The 26,613-nt window shown below is 45.9% G+C and overlaps 1 protein-coding gene across 5 annotated transcripts in view; it reads left to right on the top strand.

Moving 5' to 3' along the window:
- Positions 1–26,613, top strand: part of pdzd2 (PDZ domain containing 2) — a 569,380-nt gene that overhangs the window by 163,030 nt on the left and 379,737 nt on the right. The gene's annotated exons all lie outside the window — the stretch shown is intronic.

The raw sequence follows: 26,613 nt of genomic DNA, 5'->3' as shown, positions 1-26,613 counted from the left end.
TTTTGACTTTGGCAGCATCTTCTTCCTTGCTGAAGACAGATGCAAAGTACTCATTTAGTACCTCAGCCATACCCTCTGCCTCCATGCATAAGTCTCTATTTTGGTCCCTAATAGGCCCCACCCCTCCTCTTACTACCCGTTTATTAATTTTATGCCTATAGAAGACTTTTGAATTCCCTTTTATGTTAGCTGCCAATCTATTCTCATACTCTCTCTTTGCCCCCTTATATTCTTTTTCACTTCCCCTCTGAACTTCCTATGTTCAGCCTAATTCTCACTTGTATTCTCAACCTGATATCTGTCATACACCTCTTTTTTTTCTGCTTCATCTTACTCTCTATCTCTTCCATCATCCAGGGAGCTCTGACTTTGGTTGCCCTACATTTCCCCCTCGTGGGAATGTATCTCAACTGTACCCGAACCATCTCCTCTTTAAAGGCAGCCCATTGTTTGATTACAGTTTTGCCTGCCATTCTTTGATTCAAATTTACCCGGGCCAGATCCGTTCTCAACCCACTGAAATTTGCCTTCTTCCAATTAAGTATTTTTACTCTAGATTGCTCCCTGTCCTTTTCCATAGCGAATCTAAACTTTATGATACTGTGATCACTGTTCCCTAAATGTTCCCCTACTGGCACTTGCTCCAGTTGACCCACCTCATTCCCCAGAACCAGATCCAGCAATGCCTCCTTCCTCGTTGGGACGGAAACGTACTGATCAAGAAATTACTACAATTCCAGAGTGCTGGACTAATAGCCCAGTAGAATGTTAGTTCAAATCCTACCATGGCAGTTGGGGAATGATAATTTAAATTCAGTTTAAAAAGCTGGTATGAAGTGACTATGAAGTTGTCATTTTATCATAAAAACTCAAATGGTTCACTAATGTCTTTTACGAAGGAAACTGGCTGCCCTTACGTGGTCTGGCCTACATGTGACTCCGGTCCCAAACTAATGTGGTTGACGCTCAGCTGCCCTCTGAAGTGGCCTTGCAACCATCCAGTTTTAAAAAGGCCCACGCCCACCTTCTCGGAGCAAACTAGAGATGGCAGTAATGCCGGCCATGTCAGCAACACCCACATCCTGAGAGTAAATTTAAAAAAACATATTGGGTGGTACATTAGGTGAGGTGAGGATGTCCTTAAGGCATCTGGATCCATTAATGTGATAATCTGCAAGACCATTGATTCATCTTTGCCGAAAGTAGTCACTCTTCCTGCCCCTGACATACGTTTATTAGTCATAACATATCATCCATCATTTATGAGAGCTTTGAAAATACGAAGTCATTTCCATATTCATTCTCACATTCCAACAACGTTGCTACGTTGGTGGCTTACAACAAATTTCTGCTTTTTAATCTATCTTTTGATTTTAAAAACTTGGCAGAAGAAACACCGGCTTAGAAATTCAGGCCTGCCATTTTGAGCAATCCCTGCACCTGAATGGTCAGACCCGAGGCGGACCCGATATTGAGCCTCGGGCCAGCGAGCTGCAGACAATAACAGGCAGCTCACCGGGTGAGCGGGATTGAAGATTGGCCTGCTGTGAAGGGGGGATATTGAGTTGGGGTGGTGGGTGTATTGATTTCTTTGTGGGTTCAATGATGAGACATTTATGAAAGAGAATGAGTTTTAATCTAAAGTCTGTTCAACTCTTTTATACAGCTTTTACAGGAGACACGATGCTGTGATGCATCTAGAATGAAACCGAAACTAAACTGCCTTGCTTGTCTCTGTCACATGCCCTCTGCTGGTCAGGCACAAGCAATCAATACATGCAAACATGCTGGTAAGGCATCATAAACAGGCAAATACCATCCCTATTTGCTGATATCATTACAGTGGGTAGTGGTGGCAATGGGGTGAGGTTAGAGGCAGTGGTGATCGTGAAGGAGCAGCAGCGGCGATTGTGGGGGGGGAGCGGCAGTAGCCCACGTGCTTTGAATGTAGGGTCGGGAGGAACACGGCAGAATTCTGCTTGAGGAGATGCTTGTTTCTTGTTCTAAAGTCTCTTAGTCTGTTTACACATTGGCTTTTGAGGGATGCTTGCACCACCAGTACCTGACCCATGGCTCTCAAGCACCCAGCAGCAACACCACTATAATCACTGAGGCTGGCTGCTGGATAGACCCAGTTTAAACAGTCTTGGTGGCAACGCGACCGGCAATTCTGCCTTTGCGTGTGTTTCTAAACAATTGAAGAAAATTCTCCTAACAGCTTTATAGAGGTGACGATGCTTTTTGTGCTTGCAGAGTTTAGTTAAAATGTATTTATATTTGTACAGGATCTTTGCTATTAGGATTTTCCACATCCTGGCGTTTCACAGTCACTCAACACTAAGTGCTGGACTACATTGTTCAGTTCGCTGTGTGCTGTGTGGGCAGCAGTGTAAACAGAAACACACAGTAGGAGACCGGCACAAGTGGTGGGTTGAATCGAAATCCAAACTTCCAGAACATTTTTCAGTCTTGATTAGTTTACTTTTATAGTTTAAATTTATTTAAAATTATTGAGACTTTCTGTGACTTCATACACCAACTTGCTTTTTAATGTAATAAAACGTCTCAAGGTGTTTTCACCTACAAGCACAAGGTCTCAAAGAGTTTCTTGAAATACATTTCAACCACTAGAGAAAGGCCTATGTCACTTTTAACAAGCTAAGTAAATCCCATTGTGTTCATATAAAAGTATTTGACTAAACTTTTTTTCCCCAATGGGTAGGAGATTTTGGTTATGTTGATGTTACATGCATGGGATGCAGTGATGCAGTTTGGTATGACGTATGTTTTAGCTATGTGTTTGTAAACTAATGATAATAGGTTTAGCAACATTTCATATTTCATTAGAACAGTGCTCTTTAATAGATGAAATAGTGACATTGTAATACAGAACCATTAAGGACTGCAGACTCCCTTCATAGATTCTTTCTCAGCTCAGTGGATCGTACTGACATGTAATTGTGCACTGCTGTCCCAGGGTAAATGCCATTCCAACTGAGATGCAGGCTATTTCTGTAAATGGGTTAACTATAAGAGGAGAGTTTCAGCTTTAGATGGAATTAATGGATGAAGAATCACAGGCTGGGGGTGTGTAATTTCTTGATATATGTGCTCCTCACAGATGCCAGGAGTATCAAAGCTGAAATTCCCCCCTTATGTTCAGGTCTTACAAAGTTACAAATATGAATCTGGTGAATAACATTTTGCAAACATAACAATCTGTTAATTTTTTTCCTTTTATTTTCCTCCATATTTATATTGTCCATTGTACTGTTCTGAGGACACGATTTAAAAAAATAAGTCACATCCTTTATGTAGGGATTTGAAGTGATATGCTTGAAAGGATAAAACATTACACAACTGTAGTCTACAATTTGTTTCTGTACTGTTAGGTAAGAACTAGTTTTGTATCTATTAGCATGCTTTATTTTAATTTCTTTAATTACAAAGTAAAGTTTATTTTAAACAAAGTGCAATTCCTCCGCCTAACGTTTTTCCTCTTTCCTGTACTGAGGGTCCTGATTTATTCTGTACACAGAGAGAATCACAGAGAATCCCCACAGTGCAGATAGAGGCCATTTCGGCCCATCGAGCCTGCACCGACACATATCCCACCCTATCCCCGTAACCCCACGTATTTAATCCCCTAACACTAAGGGTCAATTTATCATAGCCAAATCAACCTAACCCGCACATCTTTGGACTGTGGGAGGAAACCGGAGCACCCGGAGGAAACCCACGCAGACACAGGGAGAATGTGCAAACTCCACACAGACAGTCGCCTGAGGCCGGATTTGAACCCGGGTCCCTGGCGCTGTGAGGCAACAGTGCTAACCACTATGCCACCGTGCACAATACAACAACAATACAACAACAAAAACAACTTGTATTTATACAGCGCCTTTAATGTAGTAAAACGTCCCAAGACGCTTCACAGGAGTGTTATAAAACAAAATTTGACACCGAGCCACATAAGGAGAAATTAGGGCAGATGAAAGAGGTAGGTTTTAAGGAGCGTCTTAAAGGTGGAAAAGAGGTAGAGCGGCGGAGAGGTTAAGGGAGGGAATTCCAGAGCTTAGAGCCCAGGCAACAGAAGGCACGGCTGCCAATGGTTGAGCGATTAAAATCAGAGATGCTCAAGAGGCCAGAATTAGAGGGCGCAGATATCTCGCAGGGTTGTGGGACTGGAGGAGATTACAGAGATAGGGAGGGGCGAGGCTATGGAGGGATTTGAAAACAAGGATGAGAATTTTTAAATCGAGGCGTTGCTTAACCGGGAGCCAATGTAGGTCAGCGAGCTCAGGAGTGATGAGTGAACGGGACTTGGTGCGAGTTAGGACACGGGCAGCCGAGTTTTGGATGACCTCAAATTTATGTAGGGTAGAACGTGGGAGGCCACCCAGGTGTGCATTGGAATTGCCACGTCTAGAGGTAACAAAGGCAAGGATGAGGGTTTCAGCAGCAGATGAGCTGAGGCAAGGGCGGAGACGGGCGATGTTATGGAGGTGGAAATAGGCAGTCTTAGTTATGGCGCAGATATGTGGTCGGAAGCTCATTTCAGGGTCAAATATGACAGCTAGGTTGCGAACAGTGTGGTTCAACCTCAGACAGATGTTAGGGAGAGGAATGGAGTCAGTGGCTAGGGAACGGATTCCTCAGATGCCCACTGCTTTCTAGTCCCTCACCTAAGTGACCATTCCTTCTGATTGTCAGCAATTGGCATTACAGCCCGTTCCATTGCTGTGATCTCTCGATGTTCACACAAACACACACTTTCTAGCAGGGTCACCGAATAGCAGACAGAAGTGGGAATTTTGGCTGAGTTTTCCCTAAGATTTCTCTGCCCCGGTCCATTTTGAGTGCTGGCTCTCATTAGCATTGGGCCGGTGGGCTGCAGGCAGAAATCGAATGCCCTGGGGCAGCCCGCCAGGTCCAGGCTGCCGCAATATTGAACAGAAGATAGTAGGTCCGTGGTGTGGCTTTGATCTCGGAGGGTGGTGGGGGGAGGTTCTGTGGATCCAGGAGGATCACTTCTGCTCCACCCAGCCCCACAAAAGTAAAGTGAAACTTACCTGTCAACTCCTCTTCGGTCCAATCGCCAGCTCACACTGGGTGGAGCGAGCACGGCACCCATTTTAGGCCTAAAATAGCATCAGGGTCCCAATGACATCATAGGACGTCTATTTAAATATCTAAATCAACTGCGCGCCCTCTTCAGGCAGCCTCTCGGGCTGTCTGTTCAGATGACTCTGACAAAATGGAAACGGGCACAGCGATGGCGAGAATGGGATGGTTAGTTCTTCCACGCCATTTGACCCATCAAACCAGCATGTTCTATAGATAGCCGTTTCTACCTGTACCTCTTTGATGCTGAATTCTGATTTTGACCAAAAACTATACATGGTTCCCGAAATTGCACAGACCATAATCCTAGCAATTAAGCTGGAAACGCAACTCCAGCCCTGTCCTTAGTAGAGTATGAGGGGGTCAGTGGGAGGACACCTCATTTACATGGGCACAACGGGTACCCGGGCCACTATAGGTGCATCTTGGACATCTGCTAGCCTGCACAGGCTGGAAACTCCAGTGTTGGCTACCATCCAGAGCGGGAAGGTGCCCAGCCTCCTCCTGCAAAAATGAGTTTTGCTCCCCTTCAGCCAATAATTTTTTATTATATAAAAATATCTTCCAGTTCTTTGGGGTCCAGGTCACTTCCCTGGTCTGAACCAATTCCCCATCCTCCCTATGGGGCCCACTTGTGCACTTCTGGAGGATGGTACACCTCATCTCACCAGCTCCCAACCTGGGTTCCATTGAGGCCAGTGAAGCAGGCACTCCCAGCATAAGGCAAAGTCCAGGAACCACCGTACATGGGGCCTGACTCCTGGCCCATTTGCAGAGCCTTCTGCTTCACGCCAGCTGGAAATACACTGAGAGAGCACCAGAAGGCCTTTGCGATTTTGGTTTAACAAAGGGGTAGAAATTTGTTCTGTGTGGTAGTGCAGAACAGGCTGTATCGAATCACCCGCCTGTTATACTTCCCGCCCATTATTCAGTTCCATTGACTTCAGTAGACCTGAATATCAAGCGGGGCATATAACAGGTGGGCGATGCATTACTGACCAAGATGAATTTCTACCCCATTATGTATTTAACACATAGTGATGAACTCTGATCACAGTAAATGAAATATAATTTCCATATTTGGCTGCAAATTACATGTAAGGCAATTTCTTCGGGCTAATTTTCCTCTGCCTATTGTCCTACATTTGTCCATTTCTGGAGTATTGGGAGAGGGAAAGCTATGGAGTCAGTTCTCTGCCCTGTTTGTGCTTTGGTGTGGAGATGCCGGTGTTGGACTGGGGTGGACAAATGTAAGAAGTCACACAACACCAGGTTATAGTCCAACAGTTTTATTTGAAATCACAAGCTTTCGGAGCGCTGCTCCTTCATCAGGTGAAGTGGAGAGATGCATAAAGACACAATTTATATAGTCAGAGAATAATGCCAGATGATTACAGGTAATCTTTCTAACTGCCATTTATCACACCTTGGCAGAGAGATAATCACAGCAATCAAAGGTGTGAATGGTGTCCAAACAGGTTAGTCAGGAAAACATTACATCAAAGAACAATGAGGTGGGATCGCAAGGGGTCAAATGTTGCAGATGCTGGGATCTGTATGAAAAACAAAAAACAGACAAAAAAACATTTTTTTACTGGAAATCACAGCAGGTCTGGCCGCATCCAGTAAAAAAATGTTTTTCTGTCTGTTTTTTGTTTTTCATACAGATCCCATCATCTGCAACATTTGACCCCTTCTGACCCCACCTCATTGTTCTTTGATGTAATGTTTTCCTGACTAACCTGTTTGGACACCATTCACACCTTTGATCGCTGTGATTATCTCTCTGCCGAGGGGTGATAAATGGCAGTTAGAAAGATTACCTGTAATCATCTGGCATTATTCTCTGACTATATAAGTTGTGTCTTTATGCATCTCTCCACTTCACCTGACGAAGGAGCAGCGCTCCGAAAGCTTGTGATTTCAAATAAAACTGTTGGACTATAACCTGGTGTACTGTTTGTGCTTGACATGCATTTCTCATCAGTATGCGTGGGAAGCTATTGCCTGAACCAGGGTGGGAACCTTTAAATGATATGTAAATTATGCAGTTACATCATTGCGTAGACTCGGCCTATATTCTCCAGAGTTTAGAAGAATGAGAGGTGATCTCATTGAAACAAACAAAATTCTTACAGGGCTTGACAGGGTAGATGCAGGGAGGATGTTTCCCCTGACTGGGGAATCTAGAACTAGGGGTCACAGTCTCATAAGAACATAAGAAGTAGGAGCAGGAGTAGGCCATACGGCCCCTTGGGCCTGCTCCGCCATTCATTAGGATCATGGCTGATCCGAACCTAGACTCACGTCCACTTCCCTGCCCGCTCCCCGTAACCCCTAATTCCCTTATCAGCTAGGAAACTGTCTATCTCCGTTTTAAATTTATTTAATGTTGCAGCTTCCACAGCCCTCTGAGGTAGCAAATTCCATAGATTTACTACCCTCTGAGTGAAGAAGTTTCTCCTCATCTCAGTTTTGAAACGGCAGCCCCTTATTCTAAGATTATGCCCCCTAGTTCTAGTCTCACCCATCAGTGGAAACATCTTCCCCGCATCCACCCGATCAAGCCCCCTCACAATCTTATATGTTTCGATAAGATCGCCTCTCAACCTTTCCTCATAAGTCAACCCCCTCATCTCCGGAATCAACCGAGTGAACCTTCTCTGAACTGCCTCGAGAGCAAGTATATCTTTTCTTAAATATGGAAACCAAAACTGTACGCAGTATTTCAGGTGTGGCCTCACCAGTACCCTGTATAACTGAAGCAAGACTTCCCTGCTTTTATACTCCATCCCCCTTGCAATAAGGGGTCGACCATTTAGGACTGAGATGAGGAGAATTTTTTTCACTCAGAGGGTACTGAATCTTTGGAATTCTCTACTCCAGAGGGCTGTGGAGGCTCAGTCATTGAGTATATTCAAGACAGAGATCGATAGATTTTTGGATATTAAGGGAATCAAGGGGTATTGGGATAGTGCAAGAAAGTGGAGTTGAGGTCGATGATCAGCCATGATCTTACCGAATGGTGGAGCAGGCTCGAGGGGCCGAATGGCCTACTCCTGCTCCTATTTCTTATGTTCTTATGAGACTGTGACCCCTAGTTCTAGATTCCCCAGTCAGGGGAAACATCCTCCCTGCATCCTGTTCTTATAACACCTCCCATACCATTTTTTGGAGATTACACCCAGCGCATGCCTGCCCTGACAACCACCCAAACAAACTGGTCGTTAGAAGTTGTAGGGTGCCTCTTTCTTCCCATTGGAGAATTGGGGCAATCAGCAACTTCTACTTACTACAGGTAAGTAAATGTTTTCATTTTATGTGGAGCAGGACTTCACTAATGGAGTAAAGGCCATCTGGCTGCTATTTCTAATAACAACTAGCAGGCCAAAAAAATGTTGGGAATTTTCCTTGATACAGGCCTTTAAGACCTGGCTGCTGTACCTACCCTCGTGATTGGAGAAGATACATACAGGCCAGCTCTGCTGATCCTCACGGGTGCGCTGAGCCTCTCATTCCACCAGCAGCCAGAAAACATGGCTGCCTCCGCCTTTGCCAGGAATGTTTATATTGCTGCCGGGAATGGCATTGTTTCTGGAGGTAACTGCAGAAACTGCCTCTTTTGGTGGGTATCGGATCCTGCTGAGGCAGGAGGCCGTCTCATTTGTTTTACTGTGCTGCTGGCAAAATCTGTGCGGTAAAGTAGTTGAAGTATAAATTTGGCCACTAAGAGGTACATTGAATGACTGTGGTAAATTAGCATTCTCTGTGTTTTTTTTGGCACAGGGAGGAAAGAAGTTCTGTACAAGACTAAATGACAATAACCTTTCACTATGACATTGATTAACATATCATGATGGCTGACGTTATAGCTTCCTCAACAATAGAAGATCCAAATGAAAAAGAAACCTCCCAAGTTCTGACTTTTAACATTTTTGTGATACTACCAAAGACAACCTTATAAGACACTAAAGACTGAATTTTCCTTATCCCACCCCTACAGGGTCAGCGTAGAATTTCCACCCACTGCCCTGAACCTGGCCGAGTTTCCTGGGTCAGGGGTCATTATATATTCATGCTGGTTTCCTGGTGGGATTTCTGCCAGCAAATGTGAGCCCCTCAGTGTGCCCAGTAAGATCCAAGTGATGCTGCAGCAGGATTATCGCCATAGCACCAGAAAAGACCATAAGAAACTTTAAAGGGGCCACAGTGACCTGAAGAATGGGCAAAGTTATCCACTGAGACTTAGGCATTCAACAATTGGGATGAATTGGCGAGGAGGCCGTTGCTAGGCCTTCTCCCTTCATTTGCAGCATTTGGTTCAGTTGGTGACACTGGGAAGTGGTGGAAACAAGGGTCGGGAGTCCGGGCCCTGTTTGCCCATTTTGCCTGCTTGCATTTGCAGAAAGTGTCACAGCTGAACCCAATCCTCATCTAACAATGCAGGAGTAACTGGATTGCAACCAGGAGTGGGAACCTTGGTTGCTTTTTCTTCTTCCTAGCTTGCACGTGCTGAGCCAAATTGTAGCCAAATTGCAATACTGTCCCAGCAAAGATCATCTAACTCAGCACAGACCAGAGATAAAACCCAAGAGCTGTATGGTTGAGTGGTAAACTGGGCAGTGCATTTACCAAGTAAGCAATTATTCCATACCGTCTGGTTTTTTCACTCCCTTGTTGACCAGGCCTTTGGCACCTGCCTGATACACCCTACCCTCCCCTGACAGCACAGTCGCATAATGAATTGTGCTTTGTGGAGAATCACACGTAGAATGCTGACCCAACTCATTCTATTTTGGAGCATCTGTGAGCCTCATTGAAATCTGTGGGGTTCCATTCCCACTGTGCTAAGCCCATGATGATAACAGCAGGTCCCACAGCACCACGCGGAATGATTCAACACTGCTGTAGTTAAGCTTGACTGCAGCTGATTTGATGCTAATAGAAATTGCCCAGTGACAAGCCAGAAATGTCTGCTGAGAATACCTGTTGAAAATGATGAGATGCTCATTAGCGGTTTCTACAGTAAATCGAACCAGTGATTGAAATCACCAAGAAGCTCTGTGCAGAAAAAAAATACAAAAATAAACGAGTATCGAGGCTCAGCTTGGTTTAATTAGCAAATCGACGGAGGCAGGATTTTATTAAAGGTGTTTGTATCTATTACAACCATAGAGATTAAAAAAAAACTATTTTATCTGTCTGAATGGCTGATGGTGTTCACAACTGACTTCAATGTGTTTCTGGTGGAATTATGGTAGAGTGCCTGAGAATAGCGATATCACATGTTAGAGGAAGTTTAAAAAACCATTCCCGCCCCTAACCCCGCTCCCAAATAAGTGACACCAGCTGTGAAAATCTTTGGGCAGGTTATCTTGCTACAAGTGCTGAGATGTACCTACCCCAGACCTCTGTTGCTGACCCCCTTCATTGTCCTGCCCACCCCACCCCAGAAACATCTTGCAGCTGGTCCCTTTCTAAGGGGGCTGCCATAAAATCATTATTCAAAAAATATTTTAATCTTCAGATGCCCAGGCCATGATGCTAGGTAGGCCCCACATCCACCCTTTGGTCAGCTGGTATGCCTGATCTTATTTGTGTTGACCACATGCTGGGTCCCAAAGAAGGTAGTCCACACCCCGCAGCCCTGCACCCCCCCACCCCCTTACATTGATGGCCCTCTAAGGGAAACATAGAGCCATCCCAGAAATTGGGTGCCAGGCCACGGCCTAATTCCCGACTATTCTGTCGGTCTCCTGTTGAGGTTTTGCCGGAATGACAATGGATTTTTGGGCCAATGTTGTTAAAGAAACACTCCCCTTCTGAGAATCTCTGGCCCTGTGGAATGCAAGCACTGTGTATGGTAGCAGAGTAGTTATGTTACTGGACCAGTAATCTAGAGGCCTGGACTAGTGATTTGGTAGTACGTGAGTTCAAATCCCACCACAGCAGCTAGGGAATTTAAATTCAAATAATTAATTAAATAAATTTGGAATAAAAAGCTAGTGTCAGTAAAGGTGACCATGAAATTATCAGATTGTTGTAAAAACCCATCTGGTTCACTAATGTCCTTTTAGGGAAGAAAAACTGCTGTTCTTACCTGGCCTGGCCTGGAAGTGGTTGATACTTAACTGTCCTCTGAATTGGCCGAGCAAACCACTCAGTTATATTCAAGAAGATGGCTCACCACTACCTTCTTGAGGGCAATTAGGGGTGGGCAATAAATGCTGGTCTTGCTGGCAACGTCCACACGCCTGTGAATAAATTAAAAAAAGCACTACCTTTTTTTAGCCAGTTCTTAAACTATTTTTGTATTATGCCATCACTTTGGCACCTCAGTGATACCAATGTATTTCTATGGAATTCCATTGTGGTAATGTTTGTGATGCATTAATAAGTATTTGTACCTTCTGCCTGTATAGTATGTGACATACTAAACTTGGCACCAATGCTGAAGGGGTTAAAAAAACACTTGCAGTACAATATCAGCACGTATGTCAGTACAGAGATAATACAGATTTTATCAAGGACCTGAAGGCACTATCATGCTAAGATTGTGGCGCAGAGATAGCACACTGATGTATTGTGCCACAAGGTGGAACAATAATTGTGCTGATATAGTGTTTATGTTACTGTACTAGCAACCAGTAGACTGTGAGCTCAAATTTTACCATGCAAGTTGTGAAATTGAATTTAAAAAATCCGATTTGTGGGCCAGCACCAGGAAAATGATTATGAAAGCTGCCATATTGTTGAAAAAAAAAACAACTGTTTGTTCTAACTAATGTGCTTCAAGGAAGGGAACCTGCCACCCCTATGCCTGACTCCAATCCCACAATTTGTGGTTGTCTCTTATCTGAAACGGTCTAACAATGACCCGGGCATCAAATGAAGAAAAAATTCAGTTAGTTGATACCAGAAAGTTCTTCTCACTGACATCTGGAGATTGATGCCCAAGTTGGAGAGCTGGCTCGCAGACTAGTTTATTAACGGTGTGAATGAGGGAGGGAAAATCAGAAGCTGATGCATCTCAAATTACTCTTGTGCCTCTCCAAACATTTGGTTCCAGAGAAGCACTGGTAGAAGCTTTGCCATTCTACTCTCTCACCAAGGAAATGAAATATGGCTTAGGAAGAAACCTAAAGATAAAAGAAGAAAATGAAATGAAAATCTACACACTAAAGATAAAGATAAATTGGGGCGCTAAATTTTAAGAATTTGTAGAATTAGGCGCTAATCCTTCTGACCTTCTGCTAAATTGATTGTTAGTGCTCCAAAAAAGAACTGGAACGCTAAATCAAGCGCTAATCACCTAACTTAGGGCGCTACACACAGAGAGCGGGGCGCTACCCGCAGAGCGATAACCAATTTCAGGTGCAGTCCAATCGAGACTCATCATTCACACTGGCTCCTTCCAGTTCTTAAAGGGGAGGTTCAATCATTCAGCACAACCTCATTCTCAACATTGCTGGCTCTGAAGGCAACCTCCAAGCAACTCAACAGCTACACCTCTTATCCTCATGGCTGATCCCAGTCCCAGGGAGAGAGCTCACTGCTTTGGTCACGGTAGTCGAAAGAAGGAGGGCAGTGCCGTTCTTGGCCACTGGCATGAGGCCATTGCCCCAGGTCTTCAGGGAAACGTGGAGGGAAGTGGCCCAGGATGTCTTGGCCAGCAGTGTGGTCCTCGGGATCCTCACACAGTGCCGTAAAAACTTCAACGACCTCACTCGGGTGGTCAGGGTGAGTACATGCTTCAACAAGTCCTATATACCAGCATCTGAACCTCAAGTCTGTACACACTGCACAAACCACCACACCCACCACTCACCCACCAAGCATCTCCACCTACTCAAACTCACATCCACATTTCACGCCTTGCCTACAATCACAGCTATTCAACTATGGCAGGCACATCTCCCAAACACATAGCTGCACATTCTCTCACACATTTTCCTTTCTCTTGCAGGCCAAGGTGGCTCACAACAGGAGGGAGCAGGCGGGGTACAAGCCAACACCCAACCACTGACTGCACTGGAGAATCGAGTGCTGCAGATCAGTGGGCGCCATGGCCACCGGTGACATTGACCCCCTTGGGGACAACAATGGTATGTTCATCCCCTCTCCTTCTCTCATCCCACTTCCCCCTCATACCACAAGCCTTTCCCACTTTCCAGCTCATTATACTGTCTGCATTCCTTGCTCCCTTCCTGCTCCCCTGCCCTCACCTTAATGCGAGTCTTGTGCCTTTATGCATTCAGGTAATCAGCAACCAGCTGACCAGCCTGTAACTGAGCCTCCCAGTGAGAGTGAGGCCAGAGAAGAGGAGGAGGAAGCAAGCACCGCGTCACTGCACGTCTCAGCCGCAGGCACCACCTCACATACTGGGACTACGCGATCTTTAGAGGCAAGTTTAGAAGAGGGGTCTGCACTGGGTGAGGCACCGGGGATGAGCGGGCTGCAGCAAGACCAGCGGGAAAGGGTAGCTCGGGAGCCAGCTCCCCGGAGGGCGAGATTGCGCGCAAGTTCTGCTGCATAGGACTCAGATGAGGACCTCTATGGGGAGGCGTTCACAAGAAGGGTGATGGGCATTCACACCGAGATGATAGTTGCAATGGCAAGGGTGCCCAAGAGCCTGTCGGAAATGGTAAGGAGCGTGGATGAGTCTGCCTCCAATATTGCACAGAGCTCTGTGCACACCATGGAGCCCATCCTTGGCAGTCTGCGAAGGATGGTGGACCCCGAGAGACCATGGGGACCCAGGCCTCATGCCATGTGTCATGGGCGATGTGGCAGCATACATTGTAGGACAGGCAAAAGCCACGCAGTGTCTTAGTGCTGTAATGCAGTCAATGGTTGCTGCCATCGAGTCTCAGACTGCTCTCATGCAGTCTCAGCTTGATGGCAGCTGTTAGAGCTTGCGTGGCATCATCGCTGGGTCCACCACAGTCCACCGGGTATCTCACGGTGTCGCTGCAGCCCAGCAATCTGTGCTCCAGCAGATTGCTCCAGATGCTGAGGTGCTGCCCCGGGGGAGTGGTAGTGTGTCAGTCGAGCAGGAACCTGCTGTCCTGTCTCAGGATGACAGCAGTCCTGCTCCCACCACTGCCACTTCGCCATTGCCCTTGTCACTGCCTGTCATCCAGCCAGGCCAGACTGCCACCGCCCAGCCTAAGGTGCTGCAGTGTACAGCCAGGCCTTCCAGGTTCAGAGCTGGTCGAGGGTGTCCTGCAAGGCCATTTGTAATCTCTGGCACCGACACTCAGCAGCCTTCCACCAGCCCTGCTGCAGCCACTGGGTACAGGCCACGTAGGAGCAGTAGATTAGGAAAAGGCATTGTAAAGAGGGGAAGTAAGGGTTTGCACAAGGATGATTAGTTAATATTGTAGTATATATGTGTTACTGAATGTTGATAAATTTATTAATGGATTTTTGCAGAATTTGCGCTCCCTCATTTCAGCTTTGCGCTGTGATATGGCATGCGAAATGGATTGAATGATGGGGATGTGGTGAGCAACCGGGATGTGGGGTAGAATTTCTTGGAACCACAGCCCAATGAGGTAGTCACGGACTGCCCTTCCAGAAGGCCGATTGAGTGGCTGCCTCCTCCCTTGCTGCTGTTCCTCCTCCTGTTACTCCTCCTCCTGATGCTCCTCCTCCTCCTTGTCCTCCTCCTCTCCCTCTTCCTCCTCCTGAGGTGGTCCCGCTATGCCTGGTGGCAATGGCTGGGCTCTCATGATGGCCAAGTTGTGCAGCATGCAGCACACCATGACGAAAAGGGACACCCGTTCAGCTGAGTACTGGAGGGCTCCATTGCTTGAGCACCCCAATGGTCTGCTCGATGATGTTCCTGGTGGCAGCATGGCTCTCATTATATGAGTGCTGGGCAGGAGTGTTGGGGTTGCGGAGGGGACTCATGAGCCAGGTGGAGAGTGGATAGCCCTTGTCTCCAACCAGCCAGCCACGAGCTTGATGTGATGGCTGGAAGAGTACTGGCATACTGGTCTGGCGCAGGATGAAGGCATCGTGGCTGCTGCCAGGATAGCGGGCATTGGTGGTGAGGATTAGCTGTCTGTGGTCACACAGCAACTGGACATTAAGTGAGTGGTAGCCTTTGTGGTTACGGAAGACCTCAGGATTGTTACGGGGTGCACGCAGAGCGATATGGGTGCAGTCAATGGTGCCCTGCACCATGGGGAAGCCTGCTGTCCTGGCAAAGCCACATACATGCTCGTCCTGCTTCTCTCTAGTGATGGGGAAGGAAATGTAGTCCCTTCTCCTTCTGCAGAGAGCCTCTGTGACCTCCCGAATGCAGCGATGGACGGCGAACTGCAAGATGTTAGATATGTCTCCTGCTGCAGACTGGGAGGTTCCACTAGGTCAAAATCCTGGAACTCCCTCCCTAACAGCACTGTGGAAGTACCTTTACCACACGGACTGCAGCGATTCAAGAAGGCGGCTCACCACCACCTTCTCAAGGGCAACTAAGGATGGGCAATAAATGCTTTCCTTGCCAGCAACACCCACATCCCATGAACGAATTAAAAAAAAGGTCCTGAAAGTAACTCACTGAAAACAGCTGTCTTGCTATGTCAAACTGAGAAGGCAGTTTTGATTGGCGACTAAAATGAAACTGGATGTTGATCCCTTTAAATACCACTCCGACAGCGGCCATCCAAATGCATCATGCCTCCTCTTCCTGCCGTTGTTCAGGCCAGGCGCTAAGACAGCGGCGAATGTCAGTTTTGCGTCTGGTCCATTAACGGGGCGTTCCAAAGTAATTGATGTCACGATCTGGGAGCCACTAAAGGCCTAGGCGCTAAATGTTAGTGCCAGCGCTAAATCCCGGGTGAATCTCATGTGCGGCGATGGATTTGCCGCGCCCCGCCGCAAGCCCATTAGCACTTTTTTAGCGCCCCCCCCCCCCAGGCGCTAACGGGAGGCGCTAACATGCCGAATTTCTCCCCCATAGTTTTATAATTCCCCAGTGGCCTAATGAGTAATTGCACTGCCTAGTGTATGGTTGAGAATTGCAGACCAGGAAAGTATATTACAGTAGTATGGATTGTGGATTGGCTGATGGACAGAAACAGAGAGTAGGAATAAACAGGTCAATTTTGGGATGGCAGGGTGCAACTAGTGGAGTGCCATAAGGATCAGTGTTGGGGCCTCAGGTATTTACAATCTATATCAATGACGTAAATGAGGGGACTGAGTGTAATGTAGCCAAGTTTGCCGGCTATACAAAGCTAGGTGGGAAATTAAGCTGTGAGGAGGACACAAAGAGGGTGCAAAGGGATATAGACTGACTAAGTGAGTGTGCAAAAAGGTGGCAGATGGAGTATAATGTGGGGAAATGTGAAATTATCCACTTTGGTAGGAAGAATAGAAAAGCAGAATATTTTATAAAAGATGAGAGACTAGTAAATGTTGGTATTCAAAGGGACTTGGGGGTCCTTGTATACGAATTACAGAAAGTTAACATGCAGGTACAGCAAGCAATTAGGAAGGCAAATGGTATGTTAGCCTTTATTGCAAGGGGTTTGGAGTATAAGGGTAAGGAAGTCTTGCTGGAATTATATAGGGCTTTGGTGAGACCATACCTGGAGTACTGTGCACAGTTCTGGTCTCCTTACCTAAGGAAGGATATACTTGCCTTAGAGGGGATGCAACAAAGGTTCACTAGATTGATTCCTGGGATGAGAGGGCTGTCCTATGAGTAGAGATTGAGTATAAATGGGCCTATATTCTCTAGAATTTAGAAGAATGAGAGGTGATCTCATTGAAACGTATAAAATTCTGAGAGGGCTGGACAAGGCAGATGCTGAGAGGCTGTTTCCACTGGCTGGAGAGTCTAGACCTAGCGGTCATGTTTTTACTCTGTTTCCCGCCTGGCAGCCGGTAGATTGACAGGCTGCTCCCGCCTCCTTTTAGCTACTAGATTTCCTGAGCCCTGGGAAAGTCAGCCGGCCAGTATTAAATTTAAATCAGGCTCCCAACTGCACTATGGGACCCTGATTTAAATATTATAATAAGGTGCCCAACCTCTCGCGAGCGGGACACAGACACGCCACGCAGAACTCCATCATAAAAATGGCAGCAGGTGCTTATGCGGTGGGTTACATAAGAACATAAGAAGTAGGAGTAGGCCATACGGCCCCTCGGGCCTGCTCCGCCATTCAATAGGATCATGGCTGATCCAAATCTAGACTCACGTCCACTTCCCTGGGTTGCGGTCGGGTTACGGAATTTTTAACCTCCCCCCGACAGTCTCCCGCCCATCATGGGTGGGAATGCGTGGGGGTTAAACTGCCTCCCAAAAATTAGGAATTGGCATTTGAATGAGGGGGCAGAGGTCAACAACAACAACAACTTGTATTTATATAGCACCCTTAAAGCAGTAAAGTGTCCCAAGGCACTTCACAGGAGCGTTATCAAACAAAACTTGACAATTATGGAATGTTTGACCAACCTTTAAGAGAGGAGAGAATAAGTTTTGCCTTGTCCCGTAACAAGGAAGGAGAGAAAAATACAAATCTCACAGCTTTGAATTGTCAGAACCAACAATAATCATTTTAACAATCATAGTTTCTGGATGTGGTACAAAGTGTGCAATGTGGATTTTGGCAGCTTTTATCAAAACATTTTTCAAGCCTCCATTCAGTATTGTAAAGGGCATTTGTAAAAATTCTTATATATATCCTGTAGTATATAATGGAAATAAAAACAGGGCAGAAATGTTTATTCCTGTTACTAACAGCAGGGTGTGAGCAAAAGGTCATTATTGCACAAAAAACCCTCTTTACTTTGGGTTTATTGGCTTATTTTTACCACAATAACCATTGTGAGAATGTGCTGTGCCAGTGAATTTTGTGAAGAGCCAAGCCCATAGTGCACAACATCACCAAGATTGAAAAGAATACGAGAGAATATGAGGCCAATCAAGAAGTGGTTAGATGATGCAGAGGTTGCAGTTTAAAAGCCTGTAGATTGCAGAGGAGTGTGGGAATACTGAGGGTAGTAAGGAATAATACACGTTTGAGGTTCTTAAAGAAGGAGTAAAAAATGTTGTGAAGGTCTTGATTTCAAAACAGAGAGTGCAAGGGTCAAAACAGAGTACAGGGAGGTGAAAAAGTACGCAGGACAGGATATTTGGAGCATCTGAGAAACAATCAGGAGCTTTGCGTGGCCTAGAGTGCAGAACAACAAGCTTAAATAATAAGAAAGTTCCTTTGCGAGATTCTGTAAATAGTTTTATGCAACTGTTGTTGACTTGTGCTGAACTGAGAGGAAAACCAGCCCTTCATGTGTTGGGATTGTAAAAGGTTAACAGTGTTGTACTGGGGCCGACAATGAGCTATTTCCGAACAGTATGTGGGCAACCAGATTGCTGGGCAACCATCCAGTGGCTTGATACCACCGCATTAGTCAAACCTTCCCTTGCTGAAAAGTTCCTGTTGATTACAACCAGTAGCACCGCATCAGCCAGAGAAATACAGACTATAGAAGTTTGTTTTCTGTCTGTGAAATGTAATACTGCTGTAATTCAGCTGTAATACAGTAGATATCTCCCTCCAAAAAAGATTTTTTCAAGAAGGGGAAAAACTTTGGGGTAGGGGAAAAATAATCCCTTGTTTAATGGCTAGACAAATAGACAATTCCCAACAGAAAATGACAATTTTTTCTTTAAGACACTCCCATCCTATTCCTGGTTAGAGTTCTTTAGGAATGACATTGTCTCTGAAAGGACCTTAAAATGTTGCAGAAGCAACATGTTCCAAATATAACATGTTATGCTCTTGTCTACCGGCCAGGGAATGATTCCCACCGTGTTCAGGCGGGAGTCTGACATCGAACACGGAAATAAGGCCCTGGGGTTAAAATCACTCTGGGGCCTCATGCAGTGTGTCATGGAGTCTTCCCACCCGCCCTGGACCTCTGCTCGCTGCACTCATGCCCAGAGTTAAACTCGGAGCGTTGAATTTTAACCGAGGGAAATTGCTTAACAAGGAACAAAGGGTTGGATTTTCTCAATGGAGACACGTTGGAGGTGGGACTGCTGCTTGCCTGGTTTCAGTCCCGCCTCCATCAGCCTCTGACCAACCAGCGGGATCTTCCCCCTGATTGACCTTGTTAAGCGGGCTCAACAAGCCAATTAGGTGGAAGTCAATGACAGAGCACGTCAAAGTATGACGTGTCATCTGTCAAGAAGTTTTGAAAGAAGAAATGTCATTGTTTGACAGCTCTATGAAGCTGTCAAACACTGACATTCTGTGTAGTTTGATGAGGCCTTGTGTTCAGGACTCATCAAACCTTTCTACTTTGTAGAAATCAGATGACTGTTGGATCGGAGGATCCAATAGCCAGTCTGTGATCTCTACAGTGGAAATGTCGGGACTCTGGCTCCACAGCGGCTGAAGGCTGTAGGCAGAAACAAAGGTAAGTGAACATTTTCTGACACTTTACACTCACCTCACATACTTACCACTCCACACTTGCACCCATCACTCATCTCTATTTGGCACTTTCAGACCCCTCTGACCCCGGCAGACCTCCTACTTGGCTCCTACACCCTGGCGGGGTTCCCCGAGGTCGGGAAGCCCGCACTTCGGAACAATAAATGGAGATAATCCTATTTTCTGCTTGTTAACTACCTGCTAACAGGCAGTTAATAGGCTTTAATCCCTTTCCCACCTCGAGGAGACGGGACCCGGGGCCGGACAGCTTCCCGCCTCCTGGCAAGAGGGTACGGAGGCGGGTTGGGGGCGGGTTTGCCACCCGCCCCCAAATTCTGCAATTTTCCCGGCAGTCCCGCCTCCGTACCTGCCTCCTCGGGGCTGAGAAAATCCAGCCCAAAATGTCTAGTACAAGTTAAAAATGTTTATACAAATGTTGGAAACCTGCAGTTAAAACAGAAAATGCTGTAAATGTATTTCCCTTTGAAAGAGAAGAAGGTTAATTTTTTTTGCTTAGGGCTCTTTGTCGGAACTGCTCCAAACTTTGTTGATGGTTCTCACCTAGAACACCCTATCTTGCTGTTTGAAACACTAGCTGACCTGCCGTGCAATTCCATTTTTTTTGGCTTCAATAGAAAAGTATATTTTTTCAGTGTAGATGTGGAGTTGGTGCATGGCGACAAGCCATAGACCTTCACAGATACAGACGCACAAGCTGGCCACTCACTTTGTTTTTCAGTTCAGTGAAATTGGAAAATACCGGCCCTTGGCTTGAGATTGGAATTTTCCAGCCCTGATACATTTATACTGCTGTCAAAGCACTCCACCGAAATGGTGCTGCTTGAAGAAAACAGGTACTCTGCTCTGAGTGACCATTACCACCTGCTGCTGGATAAATATAACAGCCTAGAAAATGCTATTGATGCACTATTTGTAGTTAACAGTGGGTTGCTGAAGTTTCTTGGGGAGAAAACTGCCGGATAACCCCCAATGTTCCTGCCAGCTTATAAGGGGTTAACACGCAAGGGATTACAGCATTTTTTGACTTAACATTAACAAGCAGACGTGAAATAACGGGTGGTGGTCATGGTAATTTGAAGTGTTAATTAGCTACCCAAAGAGAGACTGGACAGCCATAAAACAGTTTATCCATGAGTTTCTGTAGCTTAGAGACATTGAAAAAGACCTTGAAGTTAGTTAACTAATTATCATTGAGAAGCTTTTTTTGCTATCCTTTGTTTTCAGTCAACATGGAATATCCATCGTAGGATAATTAAATCAGGAAAGGCATTTATCCACACACAGATTTAGGTATGAGAGAATGTTCTGACTCACACTGAGACATCAGGCTGGGCGTGAAAACACAGGTTTGTTAGTTTGTGTTTAGCTAACACAGAGTGCCAACAGAGTTTTCGGCCACGATTTCGCCTACCGAGGCAAGCTCAGTACAGCCGAGGTAGGTGGCGGGGTGCAACCCCGTTCCCGGCTCCATCCCGCTCTGTGAGAAGAATCTTCCGTTGATTGACCTTGTTAAGCCCTGTGAGGTTCAAAGCCAATTAAAAGGAAGCAGGCCTGATGACGTCATTTGATGACGCGTGATCAGCTGCTTTCCTTAACGGGACCATGGTCACATTCATTTTGACAGTTCTGCTGTCAGTGTTCTGCAGCATTGAAGTGTTGCAATCACTGACAAGCACGGCACAGAGGTGCACGGCTGCACCCAGGCTCTCCCATGACTCCCTCCATATGCTTATAGAGAGTGTCACTGTACGCAGGGAGGTTCTCTTCACTTCCAATGAGCGGAAAAGACCTCCCCAGGAGACCAACGCAGCCTGGTTGCACATTGCACAGGAGAGCACAAGCAGGGATGTCGTCAGGAGGACCAGGCTGCAATGGCACAATGATCTCAGTAGATCACGAAACGTTACTGCAAAGCTGTGCCACTCTGCCTTCCCTACCCTACTCCTGCACATCCTTACTCACACCAACTTACCTTGCACCACCACCCATCCCTCTCTATCTACATTATCACTTCCCCATCTCACTAGTCACCCCACACACTCACCCTCATCCTTGTCCAATTATACCAACTAACGACACACAAGGGTAGGCACTTGGGTGTTTTCACTGATGTTCATGTAAAGTTTCTGTTGATCTGTTGCCAAACATTGAAATCTTTATTTTTGAATACTTTGGGCAGGATTGGGCCGTGGAGGCGGGATTGGAGGCGTGGGGGGGGGGGGTTAAAATCCTGAAATCGGGGGTCCCGACACCATCCCGCCCCCAACCCGCCTCCATGCCAGTTTCAAAGGAGGCAGGTACCCGCCCCGCACTGGGACCTGCCTCCCCGAGGTGGGAAGGGGATTAGTGCCAGTTAACTGCCTGTTAACAGGCAGATTTTAGCCTAATCCCTATTTTTAAGGTTGAAGTGTGGGATTCCTGACGGCTCCAAACCACGCCAAGTTAGAGGAGGCAGGCCGTCGGGTTGAAGGACTTGGAGGGGTCGAGATGTCGGTGTTCAGGTGAGTGATGTGTGCATGAGTGCAAAGGTAAGTGTGTTTGGTGTGTCTAAAGTGTTTAAAGAAGTTTAAATGACCTTTTCTTACCTTTACAGCCTTCCTTCCTTTAGGTCTCAGGAGTCCCTCATCTCACCGGCACAGAAAGCAGAATGGCTGCGAACTGTCAAAAGTGACAGCCTTCAGCTTTCTGTGCAGGAGAGATTTCTAACTGAGTCTGTGGAGAAGGACTCATGAGAAGGACTCATGTTAGAAGTAAGACTGTCAGTGTTTGACAGCTTCAAAGAGCTTTCAAACACTGATATTTCATCTGTTAAAACCTCTTGACAGATGAAATTTCAGTCTGTGACATCACCTGTTGCCGGGTGGCCCTTAATTGGCCTGCTGAGCCCCCCGAAAGTTGTAGTCCCGCCTCCATCACATCCCCTGAATGAAAATCCAGCCCTTTGTGTTCTTGGATAGATTTCTGTGCACCTTTGGAAGTGGCTTAGTGAGTTGCAGTGAATGGTGAGACATAATGGTACCCTCCGCAATGGTGATGAGTCTGAAAGGAATGGCTTGAGCATTGCAGGGATGCTTTATGGTGTGGGGTGGCATCAACCTGGCGCATCATGTGGCAGCCAGAGTGTACAGCATCAAGTAAAGTAAATCTGGCCATGGTGAGGCTATCCCTGGCCTCCCGGGCAGCAATGTGGTTGGGTGCTGATGCCCTCTGTCCTGTGCAGCATCAGGTGATTGCGGAGTAGGTTGGTCTTGTTGTTGGTGATGCTGGTGTGCCTGGTGATGTTGGTGTTGGGTCTGATCGCGGTGATTCCGAGGACCAAGGTGAGATTTTTTCAAGGGTACTGATGCTGCTGGAATAGATGGCAGCTGAAGGTGAGATGACAGAAGCGATCTGTCATTGGTGAGAGAGGTTGTTCCAAGGAAGTGACAGTGGAAAGAAAGTTTATTCCAAACACTGCCAAACTGCATAAAGCTGAAAAGTGTATTCCAAATCCTGAAGGCTCCAGCTTCTCAGATTGGAAAGTGAACAGCTGTGAAATGGTAGCTTTTATACCACTTTTGCAGCTGGCAGCTATTCAGAGGAATGGAGAGTCATTGACAGCCCGACCTACTTACCTGACGTGATCCCCGATCACCGAGAACCTCGTGAAAAAGCTGGTAAAATGGCAAGTACATAGTAAAATGGTGTTTAAGTGCCTTTTAACAATCTCTTAAGTATCTGAATTGGCTTACCCGCCGCTTGGTGTCGGGTCTGTAAATCGCGGGCAGACCCGACACTTGGGAAACTGACATGGAGGCGGGTTGACAGCAGGATCCCGACCCGCTGTCAATCTTTTCAATTTTCCCACCTTCGAACCCATCCTCTGAGCGCTGGCAAAATTCCGGCCTACGTTTTTGTTGTTTTCATGGAACAGAGATAATTGGAGGATCTTACTGTGAAAATGTTATTCTGTTTGTTCGTGTACTTCCTGTTGTAAACCAGGTTGCTGGTTTGTGCCTCATTTCACTAGAGTGCTTTTCAGTCCACTTTCTGTAAAGGCAGGAGAACACACAGGGCCTCATGTTCAAGATTACAGCAGCCAACACACATAACAAAGGTTACGGTTCCCAGGTCACTCCTTTGTTTAATTAGATATTAAGCAGTAAAGGCGCACTCTGGATCATAAGGAACATGAAGTCTGCTAACAGGACTGACTAGTGAACACTGAACTATAGAGAATATCGAACGCAAAACCTGCAAAATTTTAACAGTGATGCCTCTTTTATTTTTGTCGGCTTGGAGGACCAAGTTTCATCATAGGCAGTGTCTCCACCCAAGCCGGCACCTGATAGCATCCTGTGTCACCCTCACCAACTTTCCCATGGGTTGGGAAACTCGGCAGTGAAAGGGAGGTGGGAGCTGCCGGCTCCACAAGGTAAGTGCTCCTTGTGGGCCAGGAGGAACAGGAGTGCTTCTCCCCGGACCTTGGCCCATCAGGGAAGCCTTTCCCCCCAGCCCCGATCGTAGGCTTCTCTGCCCCCCCCCCCCCCCCCCCCCGCAACTGATCACAGGCCTTGCCACGGTCCCCGGCTGCGGCCTCCTGCCACTGGGGTTCCCTACCGCCCGCCAGCCAGCCTGTTCATTTGGCCGGCTATTGGACAGGATACGGAGCTAAAAATGTTAATGAGGTCCTGCCGTTAAGACCTCCGCGTCCCCAGCCTTGCCGGGTTCTTCGGCCATTTTCAGTCTCCCCTGCACCCACCCCGTCTCCCCGTAAATATCAGGGTTGAGGTGTATGAATTAGGTTGAGCTGACGAAACTGTTACATATCCGAGCACTAACCCCATGATCTTTGACTGTCCCTGCCCAGTGTAATATCACTGGTTCTGTAATATTTTTAATAAATTGTGCGTTATGGCTTGTTTCACTTCAGCAGAACAAACACCAATAAGGTAAAAGAGGGAAAAAAATAATTCAAGTGCCGGAAATTTGAAATAAAAACAGAACCTGCCGGAAATACACAGCAATTTGATCAACATCTAAAACTCCTCTTCAGGACTGTTCTGCTGAAGTGTCTCAACTAAAATGTTAAAATGTCTTTCTCTTTAAGATCTCTGCGGTACTTTATAGAGCAGCCTATGATTAATTACATTGAGAAAGATTTCCTGTTTTGAACGATTTTCCGCATCTGATTATTCCTAGACTGCTCTGTAGAATACCACAGATCTTAAACAGTGGAGCAGTACAAATTCAAATAAAGGGTTATAAAATCCTGAGAACATTTACGGTTCCTTCGCCCACCTCTTTCCCTCCGCCCCCCACACACACACACATTTTATCACTGTCTCTCTGTATATACATATAAAATCACATGTTCATGGCATCCCACAAGTACTTTACATCTGTTTTAATGCTTCACTGGAAGCATTTTGTATCTGCTGGTGGAAGTTTGACTAACTTCACTTTTCTGAGAGCACATTTCCTTTTAGAGAGTCTTACAGTGGGAACATAATACTCTATACAGGATTCTATACAGCAGGGCCTCTTTTAATTCTGAAAGCCTGTGGCACATATTGGCACTGCCCCACTTTCCAGCCACACTCACCAGTGAGTATCAGACTTTCAAACACTGCTGCTCTCCACTTTATCCTGTGATAGCTCTTCGATTTTTCCTCTTCTCTCTTACCTGCCATTTTCTCCATTTAAGGCACATTTTCTAATTCTTCTGCTCCTCCCTCCGACTGAGTTTCTGTTTGGGTGAACTTTGTTCTTCCTGTTGTGTCACTTCTGTAATTGTGATATCCCAGTAGTTTTAGGCTATGAATTGTGGAATTTTGGAGTTATTAGACTGGCCCAGATGCCAGGATACAGGATTCTGGGATTGCAAACTTGACTTGCCACAAATGTTCACAGCTCCTCTAACTGAAGCAAAAACCAAAGAAAAAATTAAAAACACTTCAGAAACAAACACGACAGAAAGTAACCTGAGTGTGTTTTAGATTTTATTGTCGAATAAATCACCTTGAATGTCTCCCCCAGAACTGCACCCTATCAGAGTCACATCTTGTCACCTCACTTGTATGACATTTTTAGCTGCTAATTGTACATCTCAATAACAGCCATCTGTTACCATTTACTGTTTACATATTATTAGTGACTTTGTAAAAGCAACATGTCATTATAAATCTGCAAGAGGCTCAACAGGTTTTAAAATTCAGCTTAGGGCATAATGTAGCTCCAGGTTGCCATGGAAACTGCCATTGAATGAGAATGTGTATGAATATTGGTCTTTTGTTCCTGACGTGTAAAAGCTGGAAAAGTGGATTGTTCTCATTGTGCTCTATGATGGCTCGTTTGAATTAGCGCCGTGACTGGCTCATTCTCTTTATCACCAGCGCGGACAAGGTTACGGTGGGTATTTTTCAGGCTTCTGTTCTTTGAAGTGTGCTCTCTTCTTAGTGGCTTCTGTTTAGCAAGCATTCCCTTTTTGTTGCGGTACAGAGAGGGTTTTATTTTACATATATGTATCAATGTAATGCACTGTAACCCATTTAGCAGTTAAGAGTTTCTAGTATTAATCAGTTCCTATTCTCAATAGAAAACAAAACCTTATTTTTCATCCACCTTCCCCCCCCATCCCTTTTAAAATGTACTAGTTAGCTACCAGATGGGGCAGGCATCTGTCTGGAAATGATAAAGCTGCTGACAGTTAGACAAGGTATAATCATTCTAAGTGATTGGCTGGCCAGAAATGTCTGTTGAATACAGAGCAGCAAACAGTCTTTGAAACATGGTTCAAAGCAGCCACGTGCAGGTAAAGGAAGTTGCAATAAATAAAATACAACAGCTAACTTGGTTCTTATTGTACCTAGGAAATTGTTTGGTTATTTTTATTCTTTGTACTGCAAAAGTTGAAAGTAGGGACACATAGTTGGAGAGAGATTTGAATGAAACATTAAGTTGAGTTTATGTTCTTTTGACTAACTTTTCACTAACTTTTTTGGAGGGCTACAGTCGCAAGAAAGGGTCTTTCGCA

Source organism: Somniosus microcephalus, chromosome 2 (genome assembly GCF_052327205.1).
Source record: "Somniosus microcephalus isolate GS21.2 chromosome 2, FLI_Smic_1.0, whole genome shotgun sequence".
Classification (NCBI taxonomy): Eukaryota; Metazoa; Chordata; class Chondrichthyes; order Squaliformes; family Somniosidae; genus Somniosus; species Somniosus microcephalus.
This window is presented reverse-complemented; position numbering and strand designations above follow the sequence as displayed.